The sequence below is a fragment of the Rousettus aegyptiacus genome, unplaced genomic scaffold (genome assembly GCF_014176215.1).
Source record: "Rousettus aegyptiacus isolate mRouAeg1 unplaced genomic scaffold, mRouAeg1.p scaffold_m13_p_10, whole genome shotgun sequence".
NCBI lineage: Eukaryota > Metazoa > Chordata > Mammalia > Chiroptera > Pteropodidae > Rousettus > Rousettus aegyptiacus.
Window position 1 is genome coordinate 63,900,006 of NW_023416285.1, and position 9,005 is coordinate 63,909,010.

Below are 9,005 nucleotides of genomic sequence, written 5' to 3' on the forward strand. Positions count from 1 at the left end.
GCAGGGAAGAAGATATTCTGTAAAAATAAAATGTCTATGTAATTGTTTGCATACCTTAAGATTCCAAATTTCAAATGAAATCTGTTAAAATTATCTTGCATATAATCCTGTGTTTTTAAACACAGAATGCCAAATATAACTTATTTAACCTTTTCTTATTGGCTTAGGGCATCACTGCAAATCTCAGTTTTTTTAGACTTTCTTTTATCTGCAACCCTCTAGGTCTCTACACTGGGGTTCCAGACTGCTACGCTTTTTGGAGTTCTTATTTCTTTTTTGCTTCAATTGGTACACTTAACTTTGAGTCTCTGCCTGCTCTTCTTTATTGCTATTTCTAATCTGTTAAGGAGTGAGGAACCAGTCCAGATAACCACATTGATTAGACCTGTTGCTCAATTTTTCTGCTTTTTCTCGTTCTTTAAGGTGTAATGTTAGGCTATTTATGTGGGATTTTTATTGTTTCTTGAGAAAGGCCTGTAATAATATAAACTTCCCTCTTATTAACACTTTTGCTGTATCCCAAAAGTTTTGATATGTCATATTATCAGTCTCATTTGTGTCTATGTATCTCTTGATCTCTCCTTTTATTTCTTCTTTGACCTGATTGTTCTTTAGTATCATGTTGTTTAACCTCCACATATTTGTGGGGTTTTCTGCTTTTTCTTTTGCAGTTGATTTCCAATTTCAATGCATTGTGGTTTGAGAATATGCTTGGTATAATTTCAATCTTCTTAAATTTGTTGAGGCTAGTTTTGTGTCCCAATATATGGTCTATCCTTGAGAATGTTACCTGTGCACTAGAGAAGAATGTATAATCTGGTGTTCTGGGATAAAAGACTCTGTAAATGTTGATTACATCCACTTGGTCTAGCGTGTCATTTTAGGCTGATATTTCCTTATTGATTTTCTGTTTGGATGATCTGTCCATAGCTGTCAAAAGGGAATTTAGGTCCCTTATCATAATTGTGATTTTGTCAGTTTTTCCCTTTAGTTCTGTTAATAGTTGCTTCATATATTTTGGTGCTCTCCGATTGGGATATATATATTGATAAGTATTTGCCTTCTTGATATATTGTCACCTTCATCATTATATACAATAAAATACTCAGCCATAAGAAAAGATGAAATACTGACATTTGAGACAACACGGGGGGATCTTGAGATTATCACGCTAAGTAAAATATGTCAGATGGAAAAGTCAAGAATGATATAATTTCAATCATATTTGGGATATAAAACTGAAAGCAACAAGACAAAACAAAAATTCATAAACATAGACAACAGTGTGGTGGTTACCAGAGAGAAATGGAGTGGGTGGCAGGTAGAAAAAGGTAAAGAGGCTCAAATATATGGTGACAGAAGGAGATTTGACTTTGAGTGCTGAACGCACAAAGCAATATACAGAATTGAACACTTGATACCTATGTAATTTTAACCAATGTCACCCCAATAAATTTAATAAAATTAAAAACATTAATTTTGCAACCTAAAAAAAAAGACTTGTAGATCAAGCGGGAGTAGATAGGCTTTCTTTCTTTCTTTCTTTCTTTCTTTCTTTCTTTCTTTCTTTCTTTCTTTCTTTCTTTCTTTCTTTCTTCTTCTTATTATTTTATGGTGAATTGGTTAATGAAATCCAGTAAGTTTTAACTGTACACTTTAACAGTAAGGCATATATATTAAATAAAGTCTTCAATAATCCTTCTAAGAGTAAACACTTTCTATCACCCTTATTTTTAGGGGCTTTTGCTACACTGCTTAGGTCCTTTTACTAGATCCATCATCTTCTCACTCAGCAGCTGTGAGTGTCGGTGACTAAGACTTCTCTTGGCCCACAGGAGCCGCTCTACCCAGAAATGTCTGGGAAGCTGTCTCCCTACTTCTGGATATGGTGTGCAACCAAATACTAATCAAAGGGTATAAAAGCCTAGCCCCTTTGCCTCAAGGTCAGACAATTCTGTGAGGCTATCCTATCTCAGAGCCTCGCTTGGGATTTGGCTAAAGCCTGACTTTAGCTGAGCCCATATCCTCACTTTGCTTCTCCTGCATGCTGTTTTGCTTCCCTCACTCCCTGTGAGCACTTGTGCAGGGCTCCCCATCCCAGCCTCTGATTCCTTACCTAAGACAGCATGCCCACACTTTTTATGTTCTAAAGAGATAAGCTAACAAAAGACCTCTGTTCTCTTTACTTCCCTTCCTCCCAACCTAACAGTAAGGGAGAAAGGCATCCTACTCATGAAAGAAAGAATGCATCATGAGGGAAAAAAAGTCATTTTTGCAACAGATATATTAGAAATTCATTCAATTGGCAAACTTTGACTTAAAGCCTACCATATGACTCATTGTACTAAGGTCTCAGAACACAAATATATAAGATACAATCCCCCCTTTGCCATACACATTTGAGCTCAGTCTGATGAGAAAACAAACAAGTAGGACAATTATCATATTTTATAATAAATGCTGTTACTGAAGTCAGAACTCATTCAAGAAATATTTCTTAAACATCTACGTGCTAAACTTCTGGAGTCTTAACAACTCAGAGCAGTGCCCAAACTGTGAAATGGTATATGACATCCCTAATGACTTGTGACATCATGGCTTAGCTATGGCATCTATGGTCCAAGCCATGTTTCTGACAGGAAGAAAATAATTTTTTAAACTTTCGCTTTGAACATTTGATTGTAAAAGAACTAGAAATTCTTCTGCTGAACTCTCCTTGTGTTAGAGGTCATTAGCCATCTATATATGAGTTGATAAGATCAAGAAACATCCAAGAGAATCTCTGTCCCAAGCCCCATACTCTGTCATTGGCCTGAAAGGCCACCATTGCAGATCCATCACTTATGACTCACCAGGCTCTCAGCCAGTCCAGGAGAGGGGAGGGTAAAGGGAAAATTGGGAAGAGGAGAGAGATTGTGAGCTTGCTGTGGCACAGTGTGGACATGAAGGTAGTGGGAATGAGAAGGGCATTGCAAGAAAGAGAGAAGTGAGAAATCAGAGCTTGAGGGAGATAACAAATATTCAATTTTCTTCCTTCACAGTGCTATAGTGGATAGGTTCTGTCTGCTCGAATTCACATAAAAACACTTAGTCCCAAGTATTTTGATTAATATACACTCTCCTCAAGTACAGACTAATTATTGCCTTTGTCCATGTTTTTTTTGTCATAATAATAATAATAATAATAACAACAACAACAACAACAACAACAACAACAGTAAATAAACTTTGTTTGAAGAGTTACTATATTCCTGGTATTGTGCTAAGGGTTTGCCTATATTTATTTCATTCAGTTCTCCCCAAAACCTGTGATGGACATACTCACTTATTATTATGTAATAGAAAGGTAAAGCTTAGATAGAATATTTAACTTGCTTAGTTTCACACAGTTGGTGAGTGGCATACCCAGGTCAATCTGCCTCACTCTGAAGGTAATACTTAAACTACTGAGCTATATGCCTGAACTATTTATTTCTTCCTCTACCTCTTCTAATGCGTTCTGTTCTTCAAGGCCCATTTCAAGTTTTCTTGTTCACTTAATTGATATTATTGAGCACCTTCCACATATATTGTGTCCTCATCCTCCATTGAAACTTTCCCACACCAACTTCATCCTTTGAGCCTTTAAGGTAGGAAGCGAATCATATCATGAATAAATTTGGATTATTGTCTAAATGTGTTCAGTGGATTTATTTTGTTTTCTGTCCACCAAAGATTTAAAGCAATTACAGGTCAGGATCAAGAATCCAAAGTCTCCATCATCTCAACAGCACCCAACGGAGTGTTGGGTGGATACAGCAGGAAGCCCCTGACTCTTAGCCCATCCAGTGGCTGCATTTTAAGGAAGAAAAAATGCAAAGTCTGATAAGGTCTGATAAGGTCTTAGTGATATCTGAAGAAGAAACCCTATGAGTAAGAATCAGCTATGTTTACCACTTAAATCCACAACAGCAAGCCAAGATAACTATCGCAGTCTGTGGACAGAAGTTCATGAAGATCATTGCTTGACAGATCAGGGTAAAGGTCTCTTTCTTTCAAAATATGTGCAGGGACAGGAAACGTGTGCGCCAGGTGTTTTGTGTTCATGGCTGCCTGGGAAAGATAATTCTGTCTGCTCGATAAGAACATTGTGCTCTACACATCAGGTTGTTTTTCCAGCAGCTATTTTCTGCCTATAAAAATGAGCATTGCTGGCTCTCAACTTCTATCTGCAAATCCCCTGGGTTACAAACAATAACAAAAGGTATCTTATATTTATACAAAGCTGTCCTCAGAAAAGCTCAAGGACCTGAGCAAAGCTTATTTTCATATATAAGAGTTCTTACATAATCCTCAAGGGGAAAAGGAACAGAGGGTGACAATTGGGTTAGGAATGTTGTCATTCCCAGCTAACAAAACGAAAATTGAGGCCCTATGGCACAACACACTGACAGTCATAACCAGAATAGAAAGTCTGTCTTCCCTACTTCTTGTCTAGGGTTCTGCCCACTGGGCCATGCTGCCTTGTCAGGAATCTGAAAACCTAGAGGAGACAACTGGAGAGGAAATATTGGGAAAGAAAGTTCAGCCACATGACGTGAGATGCTACAGTCTCACTGCCTATGGTGTCTGTTGTTTTCACTGGTTAGGATTCTGCAGCTCCTAGAATGAGAGTTCCTGTTGTCCTTGATCCTGAGAAGAATTTTTACCATACTCATTAGGAGTTATAGCTGAATTGCAGTAGATTTCAGAGGTCTGGGTAGTTTGGGGAAGAAAAGCAAGGGTATTTTGTAAAAATTTATTGTATGCTTGGATACAAAGATGAGGAAGGCATAAACTCTGCACTCAAAAAGTGCATCTAGTGGGGAAACAAATACAAGACAGAAAAGCCTATGAGTGTGGGATGAATACACTAATGGAAAGGCATTATTTTTGACTGATTTGAGTCAGAGCTCCATGGGGCTGGAAAGCTTGCATTTAAAGGATGCATAGGAATGGTTCAAGGGATATTTTTTACACCAGTGGTCCCCAACCTTTTTGGCATCAGGGACAGGTGTTCCTATGAGAATCTAATGCCTGATGATCTGAGGTGGAGCTGAGGTGGTGATGCTAGTGCTGGAGAGCAGCCATAAATACAAATGAAGCTTTGCTCACTTGCCAGCCACTCACCTCCTGCTGTGTGGCCAGTTCCTACCAGGCCACAGATTGGTACTGGTCCTCAACCTGGGGGTTGGGACTTGTGTTCTAAACTACACTGAGGCAGTAGCTCTGTCATAAAATCACCTGAAGAGCCTTTCTAAAACACCCATCATTAAATAATCAAATTAAATTGATCTGAATATAGCTGGGCATTGGTATTGTTGAAGAGCTCTTGGGTGATTTAATTGAGCAACCAGCAAGGCATGGCTTTGGAATTAGACAACACTGTTCTAGTGCCCTGTGACCTCATTGAACAAGGCCTAGTGGGTGGGGGAGCAGTGTGAGTCTCCTACAACTCCATTGTTTCCTCTCACTTCTACCCACGCCTGTGAAGAAACTGCCATGGGAGAGTTCCTCCTTTTTGACCAACTTCCCTTGACTGAAAAACCCTGGGCTGGGAATCAGGAAATCTCGATTCTATCCCAGCTCTGCCATGAAGGTGCCACATAGGTGATAAAGCAAAGACACTTAGGATTACTATTTTCAAGTCACAGTGCTAGGTACTCAGTGCTTCTCTGGGCCTCAATTTTACCATCTGTCAAGATTTCTAAATAGGTATCATAGATCATAAAGTATGCTTAATAGACCATGACCAGAATTATTTTATAAGACAGAGTTCACTGCACAGAATAGGGCAAGTATTGCAAAGTAAAATTTTGTCTCAGTTACATATGTGTGTGTTTACTGGTTCATGATGTAAAATACATTTCATGTTATGTGCTGTAAGTTAAAAAGTTTGAGAGTGGTCCCTCCAGCAGTACATATACTAAAATTCAAATGGCATAGAGAAGATAAGCACGGATCCTGTGCAACGATAGCATGCAAACTCATGGAGCATTCCATGTTTTTAATAATATTTTGTGTTTTTTACCACAAGTAAAAGAAGTTTGAGAACTATGAGATTAGATGCTCTCTGTGTGGACTCCTTCCTTCTACTCTGTAGCATATGACTACTCCAACTTAGTGTGAACTTACCTTTTTGTGACTTGCTTATTATTTATTTATTTATTTTAAAGAAGGAGGCAGGATGGTGCCGTGTTTAAAAGCACCCTATTGAGTTGGAATGAGTCTATGTTTAAATTTAATTCCTTCATTTATTAGTTGAATGACCTAGAAAATATATCCAACCTCTCTCAGCCTTGGTTTTTTTATGGAGATGATAACACCCGGGATACATATGGTTATAAGATTAAATAAGATTCTGTAGGTTAAACTCTTAGCATGAATCACCTGTTCATAGAAAGTGCTCAGCGCATAAAAGCAATTATTATCTGACTTTCTGTCCCACCCAGATTTTAAAGCAAAGTGCCGGAAACATCTAATTGGAAAAACAAGGATTCCAGCCTCAAGGAGACCCTTGTACTGGAGAGCATCTATTCTCATTTGGCATGTCCCATTGGCACACAGGTTTTGGAAGGAGAAGCAGGGCACTCAGTGTCTTCAATCCACACATTCTTTTTGGTCTTTCCTCTGACATGGTCACTTGGACCTGGGAAGACAAGGTGGAAGGAAGCAGATATCCACTACAATTTGCTTCAAGGATCCAAATGACCATGATGACATTTCAGTTCTATCAAACTCAACAGATAGATGAAAACAGAATCGGCAATGCTGCAAACTGGGCATCTACCTGAGAGGGCCTTAGAAAACAACACAGGACAAAGAAATAAGAAACAGCTAGTGGCCAGGACACTGAGAAACTGATGGTAAGATTCAGACATTACACCAAGCATAAAAAGCCACCATCAAACAATCAACAAGTGAGCAACTCGCTAATTGTTTCAGAAATAGGCTAAGAACCAAGGCAGTGTTTTGTAAATGACTCATTTCAGGAACTACCCACTAATCAATTAGGGAGGCTTCTGTGTAATAGTTTCCCCTGATTTATATGTGGTAATCATGTGAATTGGATCATTGATTCTAGAATGAGATAAGCAGCAATACTGGTAACCTAATATACTTACTCCAAGGAGCTACAAAGAAATTAGCTGCCCTTAGTGAAGCCAGCCTATTACTGAGGAGTGAAAAGAGAAATTCATTCATCTTGGCAGAGCCTCACACAAGCCTGGACTCCCTGGAGCATTCAGCTATGCTGAGAAGATGTTGATGGAGAAGGGGATAATGATCCATAAATAGATATATGGGAAAGGGGTGGAGTGATGAGGAGGGTGAAATTTCGGGAAGAAAAAAAATGGCCTTAAAATGATAAAAATGATAAAAGTATAGTTATAGGACTATGCAAATTATATTACAAAGGGTAGGGCTGCTGAAAGTAGCACTTGATGCTAGTGTGTGTTTTTCTTTTCTGGAGGAAAACTTGATCTGAAATTGTATGGTGAAAAAGAAAAGAAAATATATGTGAATAATGTAGCTCCACCTAAAAATATGTTGCTAACACAATGGTTTTTTGGAAAGAAAAGGCAAGGATGCCTGGAAATAGCTGCATCTAATCAGCCCCCATCCCATGCAATCAACTAAAGTCCAGGAAATTCCATATGTAACCAGAAGAATAGACATCCTGGAGCATTTTGCTACAGTTAAGATTAGCGGAAACAGACCCCCATCAATGCTCATAACAAAAAAGCACTAAAGGTGAAGAAACTGTTGTGGGTCCCTGTGCCTCCCTTTTGGGAGGGTGGTGGCCATGTGGTAAGAAGAATGGTAGTTAGGACATAGGCTGTTATGAGGCTGTGCAGACAGCCTTTTGTTCTGAGACCACCTCTTCAACAACAGCACAGAGTAGTGTATTTCTCCAGGGAAAATAATGAAAGGAACTGTGGCTCAGCCTATCCTCCTGATTTATCCAAACAATCTTTAAAAATGTTTGTTAATGTAGCAATGGTTTATCATTAACCCTTTTTGGATCTTGTTTAAGACATCCTTCCCTATCCGAAGATCATAAAGATATTCTATATTTTCTTTTAAAAGTTTTAAAATTTTCCCTTTCACAATGAATTCCTCTTCTCTATGAGATTGAAAGACACAAAAACACAAACTAAAAAGGAAAAAGTAAATATATTTTACTTCATTAAAATTAATAACTTCTACTCCCTGAAAATATCATAAAGAGAATAAAAAGATCAGCCACAAACTGGGAGAAAATTTTGACACCACATCTAACAAAGGACTAAGATCCAGAATATATAAAGAATACCTACAACCTTTGGAAAAATGCACAAAACCATGGTAAGGTAATTCACACACAAAAAAAATATAACTATTCAAGATAAAATATTCTCAGCTTAAATAGTAATCAGAAAAATGCAAATTAAAACCATAAGGAGATAACATTTTACATCCACTAAATGAACAAAAGCAATATGAAGTTTGACAATGACAAGTGTTGGTGAGAATGTGGAAAAACAGAATCTTACGTTGGGACTGTGAAATAGTACAATTTTTTTTTGAAAAATAACTTGACAGTATTTAGCATAGGTAAAGATTACATTTCTATGACCCAGCACAATTCTTCTCCTAGGTGTGTACCTCAGAGAAACTCTTATACGTGTGTACTAAGTAAAATGCATAAGACTGTTAGTAAAAGAACTATAAATATTAGCAAAATCACAAGCAAAGCTGAGCAAATAGTATTTGGGGTTACTTACATTATAGTCAACTATTTTTAAAAAGCAAGGCTATGATAAACACAAAATTCAGAAAAGCAAGAGAATGAACATTACAATGGAGGACACAGCTAGTTTCTATTATATTGTTAGTGTTGGGATTCTTTACTTGGTCAGTAGATTTATATATCATTATACATCTCTCATTGCAGGCACAGAATATTACACAATAAATTGCTTTTTAATTTGTTTTTTAAAAAGTGA

General features: G+C 37.7%; 1 non-coding gene across 1 annotated transcript; it reads left to right on the top strand.

The window, feature by feature from the left end:
- Positions 1–5,923: 5,923 nt before the first annotated feature.
- LOC118608819 lies at positions 5,924–6,027 on the top strand. Its single transcript, XR_004953198.1, has one exon. It is a non-coding gene; the product is annotated as a U6 spliceosomal RNA (small nuclear RNA).
- Positions 6,028–9,005: the final 2,978 nt, after the last annotated feature.